This window comes from Colius striatus, chromosome 12, assembly GCF_028858725.1.
Source record: "Colius striatus isolate bColStr4 chromosome 12, bColStr4.1.hap1, whole genome shotgun sequence".
NCBI classification, from domain to species: domain Eukaryota; kingdom Metazoa; phylum Chordata; class Aves; order Coliiformes; family Coliidae; genus Colius; species Colius striatus.
Genome location: NC_084770.1, coordinates 23973766 through 23996312, shown reverse-complemented (window position 1 = coordinate 23996312; position 22547 = coordinate 23973766). Strand labels below are relative to the sequence as shown.

At 46.6% G+C, this 22547-nt stretch overlaps 1 long non-coding RNA gene across 3 annotated transcripts in view; it reads left to right on the top strand.

Moving 5' to 3' along the window:
* The window catches only part of LOC133626473 (uncharacterized), an 81727-nt gene that overhangs the window by 20527 nt on the left and 38653 nt on the right, over positions 1-22547 (top strand). For 2 of the 3 annotated variants that reach the window (XR_009819544.1, XR_009819543.1), the window contains exon 4: positions 11344-11443. The exons of the other annotated variant lie outside the window; for it this stretch is intronic. This is a non-coding gene — a long non-coding RNA (uncharacterized LOC133626473). The remainder of the gene's footprint in view (positions 1-11343; positions 11444-22547) is intronic. 3 annotated transcript variants of the gene reach the window in all.

Here is a 22547-nt window from a genome sequence, read left to right as displayed (position 1 = left end):
ACCACTTAGTACTGGGTTGGGTACAGTAACCTGTGCCTAAAAATCTGGCTACCCAAGCTCTGCCTGCCATCCTGACCTCAGTCCAGTGACAGTGCCACTCACTAGCAGTAGTGGGAGTCTCTGGGCTTGCACTAGAGACATGAGGAAGCAGCCAGCAACAACTGTATGGATGGAATAGTAATTGGACAGTATTGTCCTCGCTGTCCTATTAAGGAGAAAACTGCAACAGTTGTCTGTGTAAACCATTCAACACAAACTAAGGCAGGGTTTTGTTAATCCATGTTGGGAGACACAGTAGTGGTTGGTTTCTCGCATTTCTTTAAAGAGTGTACGTGTGTGTGTATTGCAGAAAGGCAGAAAATAATGGAGTTTGGCTTTGAATTTACTTGTTAGGGATTTATTAGAAGGAAACCTAGACAATAAAAAAGTAAGGAAATCTCTCCAGGAGCAACACCTACACACGGGTGCCTGCATGCACCTGAATTCAGTTGATGCAAAGAAGCTGAATTTAAAATGTGCTACAGAACAAGACAGAGCCAGCTGGAGGATTTCTTGTCAGAGAAAAGCAAAGCCTGAGGGAGCAGCAGGCAGAAACACTGGGGCTGTGACACATTCCTCCTGCCTGTGAGTAGTGTATCTGGAAGGAGGGGGATGGAAGTGGCTTGGTTTGGTCATTTGGCCTTGTGAACTCTTACATACCTTACTCTTTTTATCTAACCTACAAATGTGGATTTTTGTATTTTTATATATTTTTGAAATATATGAGGTGAAGCTGAGGAAGTATTCATTAGAAAAAGCTCCAGAATGAATTAGAAGAGGCTCCAGAAACACTCTGCTTCTGTCTCTCAGCATAAAAAGAAGCAACAGAAGATACAGAAAAACTTATCAAGGTTACTGAGAGATAAATGACTTACAGCTGTGTAAATTGTGTTGGTATTTGATTTGAGAACAGTTTTTTTGTTAGTGAGTGCTGATGCCACACATTTCAGGCTGTTGTTGGAGTGCTGCAGAGAGCTGGGTGCTCACCTGCCTGCGGTATCTCCCCTCTGTGCCAGGGGAGTGGGGCTGGGGCTGCTGGGAAGGAAAAGATGGCCTTGGGGAAACCACCACAAGGGTCCCAGTAAACAGGGGGCTGGAGGAGCCAAAGGTGTCTGCAGAGGCTCTCGACTGGAGTCCTTGCTGCTGGGACGTGCTGCTGGCAGCCACGCGAGGGTCACGGTGCGGCTGCTGCCCTGCCTTACCCTGTGCTCGCCTCATCCTCCTGGGTCAGCAGCTCAGAGCTGGGGGTGCCTGGCTACAGCAGCACAGGGAGTGAGACCCACCATGCCATCCTTGCCCCAGGCAGCTCCCGAGCTCTGTCACCTCTGGCTTTCCTACAGCAGCAATGTTGGCAGGTGGCACTCACAGTTCTGTAAAACACCTTTGTAGGTTTGACTGCTTCACAGCCTTTTAGAGTTGCTAGGTTTCCAGTATTTCCTTTACCAGGCATTAATTAAAAAGCTTCTTTAAGGCAAGTAAAAATGCATTTAATTCAGTACTTTTCTTGCAGTCTCAATCTCGTCATACCTCTAATTTTAACCTAGGCTGAGTCATTTTCATCCTACTGCTTTAAAATCAGGCTATGGAGCATGGTCTTGTTCTGGTGTGTTTGGGAAGTAGAACAATTTCTCTCTCCCTCTTAGTCATATCTGTTCTGCCAAGCTTCTATCACTCTGTGCTCTTAGATATAAAAATAACATATAGCCAGGGCTGATTTGCAGAGTTAGTTTTATTACTGTAAGCAAAACTGAAACATGAGGGATGCCAGCTTATGTTATGCAGATTGATTTATAAAAATAAATTAAATGAAAGTATTAGTACCAGTGAAATATTTAACCTTGTTTTGACATATTTCCTTGGAGAAGAATTTACATTGTATGTGCAGTACAGTAGTTACATGGTACTTGGTTTCTCTGTTTTGTTTATCTGTGGGATACTGATTCCTCTCTCTTTTCCATGCAGTCTCCCACACCATCCTTCTGGAGAAACTGCCTGCCCATGGCTTAGGTATACATGTTGTTTTCATACTGTAAAGCATCTTGCAATGGCAAAGAAACGCAATACATTACTCAGTAGAGGGGGATTGTTTGTTTTGTGTATAAATCACTATGTGTTATCTGCTTTAAAAGTTGAGTTAGTTGAAAAAATTGTAACAATATTATGTATAATTCTGTGGTTTCCACACTTATGACATGCAAGCAACAACAACAGAAAGACAATGGTAGCAGACTTTTTGTTGCCTCACAGGAAGCCACATGAGTTTGTAGTGTAAAGGGAAGGCATGTTATGCCTTTTCGAGGCTTCTTGCCTGCTCTTCAAGGACCAAGGCCTTAGTAGAAATCGAAAGCAAGCTCCATGTGTTCACCAAGGAGAGTAAGGTATGTTACCTTGCACCTCTTAGGCACGAGCTTTGTGTCCTCTCTGCTGGTAAGTCGAGCAGGATTTACAGTGCAGCCCTGCTCCCACAGGGCTTTCCAAAATCCCCATTTCGTGGTGCCGCCACGAGGACCTGTGAGGGCCTCACATATACATTCCATGCCCATTTCACGGTCCAAGGAGATAAATAAGCCTCTTAGCTGTTTGCCCTGATGCTCAGCCTGCCAGCAAGACTGGCAGTGGTGATCTCTGGTAGTTATTTGTGCTTCTGAAAGGCTGCAGAATCTGCCCCAAAGACCAGACCTGTTGGACCAGACGCTGGACAAATGCAAAGCAGGAGACAAATGCAGGTGTGGGAGGTGTATCATCTGCTGCTGACTGAGAACTAGGCTGGGATTATCAGTCTTCTGCAATAGCTGTATCAGCTGGCCATGCCTTTCAGTCGAGTACAAGCAGGTGTCAGCCACTGAAACAGGCTGTGTGGTGTTGCCAGTTCCCCAAAAGCTGCCACCTGCAAAAGAGAGTTTTCCATTTGTAGCCATGGGTTTACCTGCTGCTTGTCTGTGTTAACCTTGCACAAATGGATCTCCAACCAGCTAGGCAGATACAAGCTTGCATGTTAATTTAATCTCCTTCCCTAGTGACTGCTGCCCTATTGTATCCCGTACTGTGCTAGTTTTTCCCCAAAACTAGCCTGTTACTTCTTGCTCGATGCTGGGAAGAAGAATCATGGATCTCTGTCGTCAAAAGAATCCATTATGCCTGCCCTCAGCTTTCTTTTTCTAGTCTCTCAGAAACTCCCTGTATATTGTGTGCTTGTATCCCTTCATCATCCTCATGGCCCTTTGTTGTATTCCCAGTCTCTCTGGTGTTAAGTGATGTTTAATATTCCTAAATCTTGAGATTACACCAGTCTCAACTGCTGTTCTATTCCCCAAGAAGAGTATATACACAGACACAGTTCCTTCTGGGTGTTTTGCAGGATGTTTTTCTTTCAGTAAAATGCTCTGTAAGTCACTTCAGTCTCCATATAAACTCTTATGTAAGCCTCTTCCTGGTTGGTGACTATGAAATGAGGTGTCTTGAACTGCAGCTGAAGAATGAAAAATGAGATTTCTTCTCTCCCTGGTACCAGCATTTTGGTCACTTCAATCTCCCTTCATGAACATGGACTTTAAAAAGTAGAATTTCAGATCTCAGAGGTAGAAGATTAAAAGATTTAGGAAATCCTAGGAAAATAATCCTGCTTCTCGCTGTGGTGGAGAGATTGGAATCCATTTGATCCATCTGTAGATAGAGGACTCCTGTCTCACAAGTTACCGTGGATTTGGAGAAACTACAGTGTGTGCTTGACAAGGAAGCGTCTCTAAATGGGAGAAGTAATGAGACTAAAATGGTGTTTGCATGTGATGGCCAGATCTGTGTAGTGTAAATCAGAAGGATTTGAGTCCTTGTCTCAGACTGTCCCTTGCTCATTGGTCTAGACTAGATTTCAGCAAGCGTGGTTCTATTCTGGGCAGTTGTTTTGTGATGAGGGCCCAGTGAGGACCCACATGTGTTGCCTTTTGATGCCTGCCATGTATGTGTTAGCAAGCTGGTGGGGCAGGCAACTGGAGAAGGGAACAGGAAGGCAGGAGCCAGCTTGGCTGTGCAGAGGCCATGTTGCGCTGTGAGGCAAAATTACAATCTCTTGGTAATAGGGTAAGGGGCTTCTGGGAAGGCCCTGGTTGGATCCACCAGCCCGGGCCAATCCACGACTTGAGAAGGGAAACCTGCAGTGGGAGGAGGAGGAGGAAAGAGGGTCAAGATGGAGGCAACCGTGCAGACCCTCAGGGCAGTGAGGGAGGCGGGCTGGAGCCGTGCCTGACCAGAGCCCTCTGGCCTGGGTGAGATGGTGGCTGTGCCCTGCACCCACTGTGAGCACTGGCAGGCCTGGCGCCCGCGCTGCAGCTCCAGGAGAACCACCACAGTAGAGGGGCGACTGCGTCTGGAGTGGCCACAGCTGCAGGAGGCGGCCATGGAGCAGGCCAGGCCAGGGGAAAGAGCCACACAGAAGGAGCCAGGGAGGAGCTGCAGCCTCGGGACAGGCCCGTGACTGAGCCCTGTGCAGGGCTGCCTGTGTGAGGGACCCGTGCTGGAGCCAGGCAGTGGCGAGGAGCCCTCCTGCACTGAGCGGCGGGAGGCACTGGTGAGGGACTGACAGGCCCCATTCCCACCCGTGGCGGTACCAGGGTGGGGATGTGAGTGTGGGGAGAGAGGAGGGGAGAAGGGCATCTGAAAGGGTTGCTCATGCTCCTCGTTGTGTCCCACTGTGTTGCTTTCTGTTTATTGTGCTTTTGGTTAGTGGTGTGATAACAGAGTTATTACCAGAACTTTGTTTTCCTCGCCCAGTCAAGCAGAGCTCTCAGTTTTCTCCAGGACCTGATGTTGAGATGCCCTCACCATGTTGTCCATGGGGATCAACATGAGGCCTCGGTACCTTTTCTCTACCCTATCCTGCCTTGGCAGGGAGAGTGAGCAAGCGGCTGTGAGGGCCTTGTGCCTGGCTGGGCTGAAACCCTCAGCAGTGGTAAATGCAGGGCAAACACAAGTGGTTGTCAGCATTCACAAGCAGCCGATCTGATCACTCAGAAAGTGCCATTGTGTATCCTTGTCTTCAGGGGGAGGAGGGAGCTTATTTTCCTGCCTGTAAAATGGGAATGACAGCCCCTGTCCGGAAGCCTCGCTGTACCATGTGTGAGCAGTTACAGAGCTGCTGTCACTGTCTGAAGTGGTTTGTCACAATTCCTGTCTTTGCAATTGCGGTATTTCTGTTCGGCAAAGGTGCAGCTAACCTAGAAGCAAAGGAGTGAAAACAGGAAGGATGAGATTGTGGTGCACTGGAAGAGGAGACAGCTTGTCCCAATAAACCATGAGGTGGCATGTTGAGGTGGAGCTGTGAATCCAGTCTGCGGGATGCAATCTAGGATCTGTCTGAGCTTTGGAAGTGTATGTGGTCATGTTTTCTGCTGCCATGGCTATCGGTATTTTGGAAAAGGGCTTTGGCACAGGCACATGTATCTAATGACAATGGGTTCATGAACATGGTTAAAAGAACAGCCACCTCCCTACCCCCACACAGCAGATAAATAAATACTCTTGTTCCTCCTCTGTGGAGTTCCCTATTTATTGCAGTGAGGGCTGAGGCTTGCATTTCGAAGAGAGTGATCCCACGAGGCCTGCTGTGCTTTGGGGGATGTTGATGCAGAGCCTTTTTGTGGGCTCAGGGCTGCCTCCCTGCCTTGATTACCCCAGCTGCGTCAGAAGTTTCTTTTGGTGGTTTTGGGACATTTGCTGCTTTGGAAACCTCAGGAGAGTAAACATGAAGGTTTCTGATGCTCGTGGTTTATGCAGCCTTTTACTTTTAACTTTCTCCTTCCACAGACTATCCAGTAGTCCTTTAACGTTTCTGTGCAACCTCTTCTTTTACAAAGGCTTTAAACTTGTGTTCCCTGACATTTTCCACATACTTTCATGCTCTAATTCTATCTTTTACTTATTAGTTTGTTTTCTAACCATCTCCTTTTCTGACTGTCTGCCTTCTCCACGTTTCTGAGTCTCAGGCTCTGGCATGTGGGTGGACAGTGGCCAGCAAAGCACATGGTGTGTCTAGCAGAGAAGAGTGGATGTTTCTTACCTGAGTCAGCGCTGGAGGATGGCCACAGCAAAAAAACGCTTCCAGATTTGGTCTGCAGTGTATTCTGATACTGAAGCATGGGTGTTTTGGAGTAAGCTATGCACACTGGAGCCTTCTGTTAAGGAGGAACAAAATCCTGCTGCAGCACAGCAGCAGAACTAGTAGCTGCCTGACCTCAGTCTCCTGTGGAACTGGACAGAAGCTGGGAGAAAGTAAGACTGTTGTAGGTACCCGTTGCTGGTGTTTGACTGGGGTGGAAGAGGTGCAGGCATTGTTAACAGCCCTGTCTGCTCTTGCAGCTATGCAAAAGAATCGTCTGCCATGGTTATCTGCTGGAGATGTGTGTGAACCAAGGGCCTTTTGGGTTTCAGCATTCATCCGGTGCTCCCTGACGAGGGCTGCTGCGTGTCCACAGCACAGATTACCGCAGGCCGACATGGGGTGTGCCGGATCGAATGACGTGCTGTCTGGCACAGCTGAGACACAGTTTCAGTGAAACTCCTGTTGCTGAGACACTTCAGGTGACATCACTCAGTGCCATGGGCTGGCTGATAGGGCTGCTGGCAAAGGCTGTGTCAGCACCCACGTGCCCGGGGCTGCTGCCTGCGGCGTGTTGTAACATCAGTTGTGAGTGGGAGTTTCTCTCTGCCACTGGTAGGTTGCATCCTGTGCTGTTACCAGGCGGAGCTGCTTTAAAAAAATCACTGGCATACATCACCAGATTCAGCAACATGGCTTATCTTTAATTGTGGGAGTAGTCTTCTATAACCATCTCCACACCAGATAGCACTCGGCATCCTATTTCCCTCACATAGGCGTGCTGTGAGGATGAATCTAGTCAGATATATCAGAGACATCTACTTCCACAGCATCCAGGCACCTCACAGGCATTTGATGATAGTAACGTCTGCCTCTTCAAACACCCAGAGGGACAAAATAATTGTAAGGGGATGCTCTTCCTTTTTTAACAATTTCTCTAACCCATGTAACAAAAGAGCCCTTGTTCCAAACACAGTCCAAACTGCCTTTGAAATCACAGTTGTGTCTGCACTCCGATGCACCACATCATTTCATTCGTTTTTCAGATAGTCTAATTATTTTTCTTCCTTTCTTCTCAAAGCAAGCAGCCTCTGCTGTTTTGCAGTACTACTGATGTTTAGCATGAAGAGGCTGAGAAACTGATGTGTGCAATGATTAAGTCACTTTCACAAGGTCGCGTGGCAAATCACTGGAAACGCCGAGAATAGCACCCCAAGTGTCTTGGCTCTCTCTAGCCCACCCTGAACACCACAGTGTGCCTTTTCCTGGTGAGCATGGTCTGATTCATAATGCAGCAGTTCTGCTGTAAGGCTAGGTACCTCTGAGATCTGGCTGCTGCTGCAGAGAAAAGCAGTTGGTCTCAGGAAGCAGCAGAGATTGCACGTGTCTGTAGCAAAAAGTCTAAACCCTGGAAAATGGTATTTAGCAACTTATCTACTAAGCTCGTAAAATGAACTGACTGATGGAAAAATAGGTTTTAAAGTTCTTGGCAAACACCTTGAACTTTATATTCTTTGGTTTTTATTGCAGTGCAAAAATGCCATTTCAATGACTGATTCATATTGGATTTTTCTGATCTTTCTGGAAAAGTACCAATTTATCGATGGGTGTCGTTTGCTTTTAATTGTGCTCTTGAGTGCTAAACCTATTCCAGCTATTTGCCTGCAGTGTGCTTAGGCTATGTTTAGGCAAAGGCAAGTGTAAGTGGTTATTCAGTGTCTTTGGCACTCTGAACAGAATGTACTAAGCTCCCAGGGCTTGTTACAAAGCCTCAGCCTCCAGCACTAACAAAGCCTGTGCAGGCAATAGCTAAAATATGTGAACTACCTGGGCTTGACAGAGTTCAGAGGATCTCGGGAGATCATGTGTCATGAACTTGCACCCAGATATTGTCCTGTGAATTGGGCAAATGCAGTAAGGGGACTCCTGCCTGGCAAAGGATGCTCTTGAGAGGCTAACCCTGCTGCCTGTAATGCTGGGACTGGGTCGGTTTAATGCCATGGTCCATGGATCCTTTTGCAGTGTGTAGTTTACTGATGAAGTTCTTGTCTGGCTGTATCAATGCTCAGTGTGTTCCTGAATCATAACGGAGGCTTTCCTTCTGCAAACACCACAGTTGTTGGAAGTGAAGTGAAACAGTGTGATGCTGCTGCCTGCTGCATGTCTCTTGGCAGCAGCTTGGGATTTTTACAGTTGTTTGCCTTGTTACTCAACCTATTTTAAGCTCTGATGGAATAAGGATGGCATTTGATCACAGTACTGGGCACAACTGTTTGACTTTTATAACCCATGTTTTAAACTGGAAGCTTTTTCCATATATGCTTGTGTCTTCAAATAACTTTAAACTTGTGGCTTTAGCCTTGTGTGCTCTTTTGCTGGCCTCTGCTGTTGCCTCTTACAAAAGAGCTCCTGACTTTCACTCAGGTGGTTGGTGTTTCCATAGGTGAGAACCCCTCAGTGGAAGGGACATTGTGATGACTGGAAGGGCATATACACTGAGCAGAGCACTTCTAGCCTCCATCCTTGGTCTAGTTCTCATGATGGGAGTTAAAGATGTCTTTGTATCTCTTTTTATGGAATTTTCTTTATCATCTCTACCCTTGTGCTAATGTCTTCAGCTCTTGGGTTTACTGAGCAGGTAGCACACTATGTAAAAGCTTTAATAGCTAATGCTACAGGATAAATCTCTCCCATTGTGGAAATGATCAACTGTTAATGCTGGTTCCTTGCCCATCTACTTCTAGAATGAGCACCCTCTGTCTACCACATAAAATGCTCCTTAAAACTAGTGCTCTGTGTTGTACCCACAGGACTGCTTCAGCTGCTTCTGACAGCAGCTTGTACTGCAAGCTTGGTCCCTCAGCTTTTTGGTTGATTGCATGCATTTATGGTTAGCAGTGAAGTTTGCTTCATGTCAGTTGTTTTAATACTATGCAGAGCAAAGCAGAAGGCTTGTTTCTTCTTGCAAGTGAATGTATCCAGGAGATGACTGTTTGTCATCTAGGAGGAAAACAAGGACTGGCTGGAACATGAAGCAGGGAGACAAAGATAAAGGAAGCACTCAGTTGAGAGAGGGCCAGAGTGCTGAGGAGGAAAGGCAGGTAGTGAGGAGTAAAGGCAGGTAGTGAGGAGTAAAGGCAGGTAGTGAGATGTCCACTGTGGTTGTCTCTCATCTCCTTATGTAATAATTTAAAGAACTTGAGAGCAGCTCCCTTCTGTTGAAGGGCTGAGAGAGCTGGAGCTCTTCAGCTTGGAGAAGAAGAAACTGAGGGGTGACCTCATGAATGTTTACAAATACATAAAGGGCAGGTGTCAGAAGGATGGAGCCAGGCTGTTCTCAGTGATGGCCAATGACAGGACAAGGGGCAACAGGTACAAGCTGGAACAGAAGAGATTCCAAAGAAATACAAGGAGGAACTTCTTCACTCTGAGGGTGACAGAGCACTGGAACAGGCTGCCCAGATGGGCTGTGGAGTCTCCTTCTCTGGGGACATTCAAAACCCACCTGGACAAGTTCCTGTGTGACCTGCTCTAGCTGGTCCTGCTCTGGCAGGGGGCTTGGACTGGATGAGCTTTTGAGATCCCTTCCAACCCTTAAGATTCTGTGAAAGTAATTCACTGAAGCTCTTGTTTTATACTGTCTTTGGGGGGTAAGGAAAACCATAGGGCCTTTTAGGTGCTTTATTCCAAGCATGTGTTTTTCAAAGCCCACGCAGAAAGCTAATGTCTATAAAACTAACATGCATTTAATGTGACTTGAAATTAGATTTCTGCCTGTATATTCTCCTACTTTTGTGTTTTGATGGCCAAATTTTTATCAAATCTCTGTCTTTTGTTTCCAAGCTACACATGCATATACCAACTTTGAGGTAATTGTGCACCACATTCATACCCACAGTTGTGGGACTGCTGGGTTATTGTGCAAGCTGGTGCCTGATACGTGAAAGACAATCACATTCTGCATGAAGTAAAATTATAGCTGTTGAAACTTCCATGCTATATATAATGTAGGTTAGAAAGAAATCTGGAACAGCTGGTATGTTACAGTAAACTAGAGTTGGTGCTGTTGGGGCTCAAGGGACAGCTTGTTGCTGCAAATGCTGTTTCCCCCTGGAAAACCTTCACTTGCAGTAAAGAGGCAAACTAGAGCAATTCAGCCAAACACAGGTACAGAACACTCCAAAAGCCATGTATGCAGCCACTAAAGGCAATGATGTTTGAGCTGTGTTTTACTGAGGAGAAAGAGTTTGATCATTAAAAAACACAAAAAGAAGCAAGTTCAAGTTGTTGGTGGAAAGGGAAGTGGCCTTAGCTGACACCTCTTTCTTAATATTTCCAGTAGCATCAAGGACTTGAGTGTGTCATGCACCTGGGAAAAAAATGAATATTCCAGTCCTTAACAAAGGCTTTAAGCTGGAGCATGAACTGCTCAGCTCATGTGAGGTGGAGAGAAGCAGGCCACTGACTGTGCTGGCAAAGCATTCTTATTGATTTAAGCTGCCCTGCTTTCTCCCAGGCCTGTCTTGGGCCAGGACATCAGCCCCCTTGGGGAGCTGAGGCTGGTGTGATGGCCCAGCCATGGCAGCAGGCCCCTTGTTCCCATTCACTCTTTGTAACCGAACCCATGATGCCTGAGAGTGTGCCCCAGGGATCATCTCATGAATTGGGCTCAGTTAGGCATGATGGTGGGGAACCATCCCTGTCTCAGTGCCCGTGCAGGACTGACCAGGGCAAAGGGCTGCAGGTGTGCCTGGCCACGGCCTTGCTCCTGCTCCTCAGGTCTGGGGCTCTGCACAGGGGTGGAGGCCAGCAGCCTGCTGCATGGGCCTGTCCTCTGGGCTCAGCACCATGGTGTTGGGGAGTCTGCTGCAACCTGGGACCAGAAGATTGGTTATCTTATTTTTTCCCAGGACAGTGGTGAGGAGCACAGTGCTGCTGTTGTGTGTGCTCTGCAGTGTGTTGGAGGCTGCAGGCAGGGGGTTTGGGCACCACCTGGCCTCCCTCTCAGAGTCTCTGGGCAGCAGTGCTTCAGGGCAGTCCGCAGTGCAAAGTAGGTAGGCCACCTGGGAGCAAAAAGGGCTTTACAGCTCAGAACCACTGGAGACAGGGCTAAAGTTGGGTCCTGTCCTGGTTACACTAAATCAATTTTTTCTCCCACAATGGGTCTTTTTCTTGCACATGCTTCATTGCTGTGTCCTTTCTCTTATTTTCAGGATTGTGAACCTTTCTGCAGCAAGATTTGAAACAGCCAGATTCCAGCTTTGACCAAAGTCCCTAGGATTCACTTGTGATTTCCATTAAGTCTTCTTTAAGGTATTCCCGATTAACATCATGAAGTCGTATACTTAACTTTGTGTGTCTGAAATGCCATAGGAATTTTCTGGTGAGAGTACCTTTCAAAAAACTGTATGCTTTAGTGCCTTTTGTTTATCATTTCCAAAATGACCCATGTCCTGTAAAAACAGCTTTTCACAAAGCATTGAGCATGTTTTCCAGGACTTTCTGGGGATGTTCCTCATCCAGACTCTGGTTTGGTGTGAATGCATAAGAAGCTAAAAGAGGAAATGATTGCTTTTGCATCTTAGCTCCATTTTTCTTCATATGCAAGGGGCCATAAAGCATAGAAGTAATTGAAAAATGGTAGCTTAAGACAAAGTTGTATGTGTAATTGTGAGAGCTGGTTACCTTTCCTCCTTCTTGCCTCTTTACTCAGCTGTTAATAGATTTGGATAGAAAACAGGAGATTTCTGTTTCTCTGAGGCAGGCTGGCTGACAGCTCCTCTTGGCTGTGTCACTGGCAGCCACTGCTGGCCCCAGACGGGCTGCCTGTCCTGCAGCCACTGCAGCAGCTGACTGCTGGGTGACCAGTTTGCTTTACTTAGAAGGCTGGTACATCCATAGGCTGTAACGTGATAAAATGGTGAGCAGCTGAATGCTGTGGAGTTTGTAAAGAACAACAAAGGTTGGGTTTTATTGCATTTTGAGCTGTTTCTCAGAAAGCAAAAGGAAGACTGTGGTTTTCCATATTTGTGTGGTTCTGATACAGAGTACTGCGAGTTGCAAAGAGTGATTGAAGCAGACAATGTTTGTGCTGCTAATAGGACTTGAAATGTTTCCTGTCATGGAAAAGATGAACAAGCCGATTCCACATCACCTTTCTTTTCTGAGACCTCTGAGTCTGTCAGTGTTGCTGCTATTTTAATGTATGAATTGCTGCCCTGTGTGGTATCAACACCATTGCTATGTGGTCAGGTGTCGCCTTCCCAGGAGTGGCATGAAGGCAGTGAGAGCGCACAAGCTCTCCCTGTACTCCCCTCCGCTTGTCTCCTGCTCTTCTCGTTTTGCTGTATTGCACACTGCTTGAGCCAAAGCAGGGGTAGGAGAGCCAAAAGTGACAGCAGCCCTGAAGAAATCCATCCCAGGTCTGTCCCTTGTAGTCAGCACTGCAGGAGTCAAACCTCCTGCTCTGTCAGATCCAAAGGGATGTTAGCGAAAGGCTGAGCAATAAACTCAGCTGATGCAGCTCTGAGCTTTTTGAAGCTCATGGTATAAAAGCCTTATTCTGCTGATAGATGATGCAGTACTGATAGCTGAAGTGTCTATAAGGGTGAAATTGTCAGCTAAATTCTGCAGTGAGGGACCTTATACATGTGGCAGACAGCAGCTATATTTGCTGTAAGCAACTGGAAGACACTGAACTGTCAGACACCTCTCGGCTTCTGATCTGAACAGCTCTGACCAGGAAGCACTGAAACATTAAACAGAACTTTTGTGGACCCTTTCTGAGGGTTTTCTCACTGCATTTGCAGGCAAAGAGGACTGGATTTTTCTGGAGCCTGTACATACAGTGAAAAGCCCTGGGCGCATTTGCCATCATTACAGGTAATTGGTATCAGGCGTGACTGAAGAGCAGCTTATATTTGCACCAGGTGTTTATGCACAAGCTCAGAAAACAAGCTGCTGATGGCTCCTAAGGCTGTTGTTTTTGCAGGTCTTCTGAAAGGACAGTTGGACAGAAATCCCCTTTAGTGAATCTGAGACATTTGAGTCTTTTTTTCTGTCAAAGAGCAAAAACAGTCTGTTTATTTCTTCTGTAGTTGTCACCCAAATTGATGGTGCATCATCCTGAGCCAGCAAGTACCCCTTGCAGTGGAGGACAGTGGGTATGGAACCAGAAAGCCAATAAACTTGGAGTTTCCTTTCCTTTTGCTTCCTTAGGAGCAGAAGCTTCTCTCTGCCACCCTCAGCAACCAGATGCTCTTCCTTAGACTGATAGGTCCTTGACATAAGCACAGTTTCTCTGTCTCCACATGGTTTGCCCCTTATTATCCAGATTGCTCTGTAGTAATGCTGCCAAAAGCTTTCTATGGCTTGGTACCTTCAGTCTCCTAGAGTACATGGGCCAGATACTTTAGGAAGTGAAGCAGTGACTTGGTGCTGAAGCTGGCAGAGCCTGCCTGTACTTTTTATTAGAGCTTGTTCCTCTGTGTGTGTGTGCACTCATGCATATCTCCTCTTTAGCACTTTATCTCCCTCTTCTCTTTAGTGCTTTATCTCACTTCTGCTCTTTAGTGCCCATTATCTCTTGTCAGCTATCTGCATTACAGAGTGTAGGACACTATTTAGGAGGAGTGCTGTGAGTCAACTTTGTCTATCATCTCTGAGAGCTATACATATGTGGGTGATCCATGTGTCACATGAGAGTGCTTCTCATCCTAGGGCAGTATGATACAGATCCAGGCTGGATAGAGAATGAATTGAGAGCAGCCCGGAGGAGAAGGACTTGGGGGTGTTGGTTGATACAGGACCCAGTAATGTGTGCTTGCAGTCCAGAGAGCCAACTGTATCCTGGGCTGCATCAAAAGAAGTGTGACCAGCAGGTCGAGGGAGGTGATTCTCCCCGTCTGCTCTGCTCTGGTGAGATCCCCCCCTGCAGTACTGCATCTGTCTCTGGAGTCCTCAGCATGAGACAGACATGGACCTGCTGGAGCAGGCCCCAAGGAGGCCACAAAACTTATTACAGGAATGGAACACCTCTCATATCAGTACAGGCTGAGAAAGTTGGGATTGTTCAGCCTGGAGAAGACAAGGCTTTGCTGGGACCTTATAGCAGCCTTCTTGTACCTAAAAAGGCGCCTACAAGAGACCTGGAGAGGGACTTTTTAAAGGGCCTGTAAGTGGTAGGACAAGGGATCATGGCTCCAAACTGAAAGAGAGTAGGTTTAGATGAAATGTAAGGAAGAAGCTCTTCTCTTTGAGGTTGGTGAGCGCCTGGGACAGATCACCGAGAGGGGCTGTGGCAGCCCCATCCCTGGAATTATCCCAGGCCAGGCTGGACAGGGCTGGGAGCAACTGCTGTTGTGAGAGGTGCCCCTGCCTGTGGCAGGGGTGTGGAATGAGATGCGCTTTAAGGCCTTTTCCAAACCAAACCCTTCTGTGATTCTATGAATAGATACATGACCTTGCTGCTGGCTATGGTTGCACATCACATACTTTGGTCTTCCCATCTCTGCTTGGATTGTTTTTTGTAGACAACCAAAGGTAAGCAGCCTGGCTGCTGGTTGTCTGCAGTTCCACCATCCTGACTTGCTTTCCTCTGTCATTCATTAACAGGTAAATACCTTATGCAAGCACTACTGATTAGCTTTATAACCACCTGTCTGTAAATCATTTTCCATCTCTGGATGTGAGTAATATCTGCACACTTTGTTCATCCATGTAATGATCCTGGTTCTCCTCCCGTTTCTCAGCAGCATGGCTCCACTGCACACAAGGAAATTCTGCAGGCGCGAGGCTGCAGTGAGTGAGCAACAGTCTGTTCTCTGACTGCTTTTATGTTCTTCATAGATACCTGAAATAACCAGAGAAAGCGTCTGGTGTTCAGGATAGGCAAATGCAAGTGTGTGGCAAACAATGCAGTTGTCTATTTTTTGGTGAATTAAGTAAAACAGTAGTCCTTAGCCAGGCAATGTGCTGGTGAAGGACCCGCCCGTGCTCAGTGCCTACAGGAAACTTGTCTGCTAAAATGGGAGCCTAGTGGGCAGAGCTCAATCTGGTTTTAGTCCCCAGTGCCGCATTATTGCTTGTGGACTGCTGCCCTCGGCCTGTGGTTGCAGAAGATGAATAGCTGGCAGGAAGGTAGCAAGTATGTGCTACTTAAACATACATTGCCTCATGGCTGTCTTCCCAGTGTCCAGATGTATGGCTTGCTCTAGGACACTGGGACCTCCCTCTCTGCTGCGGTAGACACTTCTATTATTAGCTCAGTGGCAGCTTTCCATATGCCAACACTCGTGACTGCAGGACTGTTTAATTTTCACTTCTCTGAAGTATTTAATTTGTCAGCTGTTGGCTTCTATTCATTAAAGACCAACTGCCTAAGTCCTTACATAGATTTGTGCCCTGTTAGGGCTGAAGCACAGATCCTGTCTGAACAGACCGTCCATCATATCTGTGCAGAAGCAGAGGCCTTTAATCCAGAAAGTCAGTCCCTACGAGGCTAATCGGTAGAAAACCACAGCCTTCTGAGATGAAAGGAGACTGGACACCCTTCTGGTAACTTCTGTTTGGAGAAATGAAAAATCAGTTCTGCTAAAAGTAGTGTCCGCTTGTGTTTCAGAGCGTGACTGTGGAGGTGTGGTGCGCAGTTGCCAGTGCCTGTCTGCAGGTGCTGGCACTTCTCTGGTGGCTGAGGATAGCTGCTGCTGTGAGATAATCGCCCAGCAATTCACTGCTGGGGGCCTCTCTTTAATTATTGAATGTCAGAATAGATGGATATTGAATTACCTTGCTGGCAAATATCATCTCCAGCATCTCATGTAACTGCGATATTCTCAGTTTTCCTACTTGCATAACAGAAAATCTTCTTCAAAGAATCTAAAAAACCAAAAACACCAATATATGTTTTTATAAGTTGCTTATGTAGCAGTATGTATTTCCAGAGAATAACAGGTTGTACACTGGCTTTGACAACAGCCTTTCTGTCAGTCAGTAGCATGTGATTACTCCTTTTTTAAAGCCAAGCCTGAACTTGGATGTGCAGCAGAAGGATGTGCATGGTGCACTATCAGACCAACCAACCTCATTTCTCTGATGTATTTAATTTGTCAGTCGTTGTGGCAGAAGATCTGGCTGACATGTCTTGAAGAAACTGCAACCTGTAGTTCTGGTCCTGTGGTGTATGACGTTAGGAAAGCTGCCTGTGTTCTGCAGAGCCATGCTGTAGTCACTTGCAGTAGCACATTGAATGGGTGGGGGCAAAGAGAGACAATCAATATATGCATTTGTGATTTTTCCCAGCTTGCAGAGATCCAAGTAAATATCTGTGTTCCCCCCACCCCTCCTCTGTTCTGCTGCTACATACAGATTGCAGGCAACAGATTTGCAAGCAGTGTTTGAAAAATTGGACACAGATCCCTTGACCTTTAGTTCCTGTAAAGCCCTCAGGATAATGTAGTCTTCAATGCTCGTGGACACGACACAGTGTTATATTCTTCCTCTATAAATGTGGCAAGCAAAATCTGCCATTCCTTATTTTGCAAGAGAAACAAAACATGTTTTCGAGCCTACCAAACTGTGCTGAATCCCCTGCAATCCTGGTAACGATTTACAAAAAAGCAAGAGCATGACACAATGCTGAGCTGGAAGGAAAGGCAATGCTGTGGTTAATCAGCGTCTGTCATTTACAAGTTTTGGGGAATTTCTTGCTGCTGAGTGATGCCAAGCAGGCAGCCGTGGAGCCCGAGATCCCTCCTTTGTAAGCAGCGCCGGAGCTGCCACATGCAGCAGCCCCAGCAGGTGCTGACAGAATAATGACAGTGCCCGAGCCTGCGGTGCTGCAGGCAGCCTGGAGCCGGTGAGAGGCGAGCTCCATCTACTGCTGGACGGAGAGAAGGCAAAGCCAGCTGGAAAGGCCTTCCCCACACACTGAAAACCTACCGGACACCAAGTACTGTTGAGTGCCTTATTTCCTTTTTTTGTTTTTTTTTTTTCCCTTCCTGTGGCTTTTGGAGCCTTCCACTCGAAATCCAGCTCCCTGCCTCGGATACTGTGCAGGTATGTAGCTGGGGATTGTGTCTCTACTTGGCCATTGCTAAACAGGCAAGGCAGACAAAGGATTTGAGAACAGCAGCAAGGAAACGTATGTGAATTTTACATGTACCTACTGAATCAGGAACAGAACCAGAAACTGACCCTGATTTCTAGTCCATTTCCCTGACAGGAGGATGTTCATTCTCCAGAATGTGTTGAATACAGAGGTTTCTCAGAGGGCTGCTTTCTCAGAGGCAATGCTTGCTTTAGAGCTGCAGAAACAGAGAAAAGCTCTAGATAGCACATGGATCTGTGGCTTTTTGCATGATTTGCCACTGCACTATTCCTGAGCTCACTGTATCTTCCATAGCTAGAGAAACATTTCTTACTCTATGTGTAAGTATACGTAAGCCTTTATATAAGAATTGGGCCCTGCACAGTGTAGTTCCGTCTTCTATCCAGCTTGGGGATGCAGTGAGGCATATGAGCCCTGAGCCAAGGTCTGGGTGTGAATTCTGAAGTAAATCCTGTCCTCAGTGCTTTCAGGTAATTCCTACTCTCTGCCCTTTGCACTATGCTTTTAATGGCAGTGCCTGTTCAAACCTGAGTATTTTCCACTGAACTTTGTAGCAGACTGAATTAAGACCTACTGTTCAAATGCCAATTGTGCTGGACTGTGATATGTGTTATATATGTTGCTGGCCAGTTTGAGTAGCTCCTAAAGGACAATGTGTACAAGTTAGCTCTAGAAAAAAACAAAGATTTGGGGATTCAGAATACTTACTAAAAGTGCTAGTTTTTCTCTGCAAGTGATTTGCTGGTAGTGAAAACATCAGACATGTCTGGATCCTTGGATTTCCACAAAAAACTTGGCTGATAGTCATTCTGCACTGATGTCAGGAAGAGTTTGTGCTTATGTTACTTGACTGTGTAAACTCACCTCAAGTTATATGTGAACAGATGTTTCAAATTCGAGTTCAGCCTGGCAGAAAAGAGAGAACAGTCTAGTCCCCAGCATTTTGCATCTTTCATACTGTTACCACACCGTCACGTCTCCTAAATGCACTCGGTTACCACAACTTCTGCAGATATTTGCAGGCTTTCTTCTGCTTGGGGAAAAAAAAAATCACAGTGACTCTGTTTTAAACTGGGTTTCACTTTACCAGTGAAAAAGTGAAATGCAAACTACTTGAAAGGAAAAGGAGAGATTCACTTTTATCCAGCCTAGTACTTCTCATGTGGCACTGTACAGAGTGAAATGTGTGGGTAGAGGGTGCTGAGCATGCCAAGGGTGCTGAGGTGGGGACCTGAGCATTAATAAAATGTTTATTAATGCTGGCTTTTGTTATACATATGGAGCTTTTTGCGTCTAGGTATGTGCCTGCCTGCCTTGGAGTGTGACTTTCTGTGGATACAAGATGTGTCAAGGACCACACAAGTCACGACACAATTGGGCTTTAGGTCAAAGAGGCACAGATGCTGCCTGTGCTGGGCTCTCTAGGCTAGAAATATAGCTGTGTCCCCTTTCTTCTCCTTGTGCTAGTTGGGTGCAAGCAGAGGTTCTGTGGCCTGACTTGGCCTGTCCCTGATAACCAGCCTGCTGTTGTCTTGTTCACAGCCAGCATAGGGCAGGTGTCTTTATCAGAGAGATGGACGCTGCTGGTCCTCAGAGCTTGAGCAGGAAAATACAACTTTGCAGGTTTTCATACATCTGACACCTGTTACTGTCATTGCATTTTCCTTTGTGAAATGACAAGTAGCTGTTGGAGCATACAGTCATTATGCTGATTAACTCTGTATTTAGTTATCAATAATCTGTGACTTCAAAACTTCACACCTGTTTGCTCAAATACTTCTTACTTGTCGTTACTTTAATGTATGGAGCTGCAACTGTCTCTGTAAAACTGTACCAAACAACTACACCTCCCAATAACCCACTCTCAGAGGACATTGTCTGCTTTCAATATCCTGGTGCGTGTTGCTGGAACAACAAAAGACATAAAATACCGCTCATGATACAGCTGTCAACAATTAAACTGTGTGAGGCATCACTAGCAGAGGTTATGAAGAAGCCTGTGGAAATCTGAAACAGCTTTCAAAAGAAAGCACTGAAGATACGCGCCAGAAACTGGGGAATAGATTGCAGATGGCAAATACATGTTCCTGCCGACTGTGAGGGAACAGTTTGGTTTGACAAATGGCTGTGATCTACCATGGAGCTGTGCAGAAGATGAACTGTCAAGCTGCAGAGCTGCGGTGTACAAAAATAATTAAGCACCATTAAGCACGCCTGATACCAATTTTTACCCACGTATTCAATGCCCAGATCCCACAGACTACAGGGAGATAGAGGACCCTCCACTGCTGACAAAAAAATGGCTATTGAATGGTTTTTTTACCTTGCCTGTCATCTGTAAACCCCCAGGACCCATTTTCAGAATGAAGACACAGTGATGTTCAGTCAGAGACTGGGGCAGGACAGTGAAATGGTCTGTGAGGGGCTGGAGAGCTGTGAGTGGTGGTACTGGAAAGACACATCAAAGCCTCCCAGCCCTTGATGTTGTCCCTGCAGGGCTGGAGGAATTCAGGTCTATCTAAGCAGTGAATGAAGAGAGAAACTGTTAGGGGACTGCTCACAGCAGCTCTGGTCCTAGCACACCCTTGAGCTGCGTGGGGTGGCAGTGCTTGTTTCCTTGGGACTGCAGAAGCTGGGCTAGCCAACCACATAGCTTGGACAGAAATAAACTCCCATTGTTTAGGGTTTTGCCATTGCCCCCCCCACTCCCCAGCTGATTGACTGACTAAACACAGCTGTAAACAGTATCTCCAAGTCATGAAAACATTGGGACTGGAGGAAGCAGAGACTGATAGCTGTAGGTGTTCCCTGAAGATGCTGTGGCTGGTGTGGCAGAGCTGTCCCCATCCTCGGAAGGACGTTGTCTTGGATGGGAGCTCTCAGCAGCAAAGGAGCACAGAGGGCATGAACTGGTTGTAGGCCTTTGTATAGCAGTGCACACAAGCCATAGGTGTGACACAGTCCCTGGCACTTTGCTCCCGTAGCAGTGTTTGTAGCTGAGTCCTGAGCTTCCCAGGGCTGTCAGTGTTGTGCAGCATGGAGGGCAGCTCACCCTTTCCGTGGTCACCCACTCACAAAGTGTCTGCTGGATTCTCCTGAATTAACAATTTGCTCAGCTCTAATGCTGCAGGCGAAATTTTGTCCACGGTAATGCAGCTCCTTTATGACAGGGTTTGAGTAAGACTGGAAGTTTCCCAGGTCCTGAGACAAGACTCTGGATTTGGCCACATTGCTGTGGTTGGGAAGAGCTCAAGGGTGGTGGGAGAGGGGGATCTGCAGGGCTGCAGCAAGTAGTTCTGAATTACATCCAAAATAGCTGAACTATGTCGTTTTCTCTTGACAGAAATGGCAAGGGAGGCCACAGACACTTCCTTTCTGTGATTCAGAAACTTGCAAATCTTCTTTGATTCTCACCTTATAAGTAGAATTAGTCTGTGCCTGGCTGTTGCCAAACCTTTTCAAAGCAAAGATATTTGTACAAAGGAATTCATCAACAGAAATGGAATTCACTCGTGGATCAGATTACTGTTATTTCTGGCTGGAAGCAGCAACAGAAATTCTTGCAGGGGTTTCCACTTTGCCTCGGGAAAGCTGTTGTGCATATTGTTGATAGAAAAGTAGCTATTTGGAGCGCAATTCATATATGTTAAGAGACAGGAAGGGAAAAAAGCCCCACAAGGCTGTCACAGCCATGAATGCGAGTGTTTAGCTTTGCATTATAACATTCAGTCACTTTTGAAAGAGGGATCTTCAGCTGTTGTTGTTGAGAATGTTGTGACATGAACTGCAATTACTGCTGCTCAGAAGATGATTCCAGCCCAAAGTCTGAGCTTTCATTCAAAGTGCAGTTCATTATGCTGATGATGCCTTGGAGTTGTGTCAGACATCTTCCTGCATTTGAGGACTCTGCAGATGGTACTTAACAAAGGGAAATACTTTAATGATGTTTAAAGCAGTGGTGGTTTGGTGCACTGATGAATGTGATGTTGCCTTAAAACATAAACTTACCCATCAGGTGGGCGCAGCACTCAGAAGCAGCTCGATGTTTACAATACATGCTGATCGGTGGTCTATATTTGCCGGCTTTAAGTAAAGCCTCAGCCCTCTTGACATGCTCTATTCAGGGACAGATGCATTTGAAGAGCTGAGCTCTGGGGCCAACAGACCCACAGAGTTCCTGGAGGGAGAGGGGGCTTTGGGGGAGTTACAGGCCCCTGCCAGTCTGCCTGTTGGCAGCAAAAGGGCAATGTCACGTTCCCCTCTGGCTCCCAGGATGGAGCAGACGTCTCCAACAGCATAACTGCCTGGGGTAGTCAGGGACAGCCATAGACTGGAGGCTTTCAATACAGGTACCTCATGGCTCATAACACACAGAGGTCATTTTTAGAATAAAGTCAGGGTCGTCTGATTGTAGCCCTAAAGGCTGATAGAAATGATGGAACAAGCAGATGTCTGTAGTATAACAGAGAAGAATGTTTTTGTTCCTGCAAGCTGAGAATTTTGAAGCAAAATTTATGTAAGAAAAAGAAGTCTTGCTAAGCAATGACATGGTTTTGTGTCCACCTTGATGGAGTTTCATCATTCTGCTGGGCAGACTGTGCACAGAGGTGTGTGTATCTCCAAGCAGTGAATTTTTTGGCTTTTTGTAAATGCATGTGAAAGGGGACAGCAACATACGGACTTGGCACACCCCAGGGGATGACTGTGGGAGCCTGGGAACATTTCATGCCTGCAGCAAGTGTAGGAAGAAGGGAGGAGGGGAGAGCACCAACCAGCTGCAGTGAGTGTGTGGTGATTGCACTGAATCACACTGCTGCTTGTAGGTGCAGGAGCAGCACTGGAAGGTACCAGCCATGCCCAGGTCTTTATCACAGTTGAGATGAAGAAAAGTCTTGTACCATACTCCTTCCTTGCACATGGATCACAGAGGAATTGTGAGATTACTGCACTGAGCCACGGGTAGTATCTGGACCAGAGGGTGCAAATAAAATGGTTGGTCAGGCCAAATAGCAAGCCAGATGCTGAGGAAAGAAGGGAAGAGGGACTGGTTTGAAAGCTCCATGCTGTCAGAGATCAGAGGCTTTGGGTGTGAGTGGAGGCGAGAGCACCCTGTAGCTTTTCCAAATGTAGCACCATGAGGAGATGTATTTACAGATCAGAAACTCCAAATGCTGTACAGAACAATGAACTAAAAATAAACCTGTAGCAATCGTGCACAAATTACAGGTGAGCACGCTGCGGGCAGAGGGGCATGCACACACTGCCGGCACTGAAAGCCTGCGAGAGTCTGTGGGTTGCCATATACTTCAC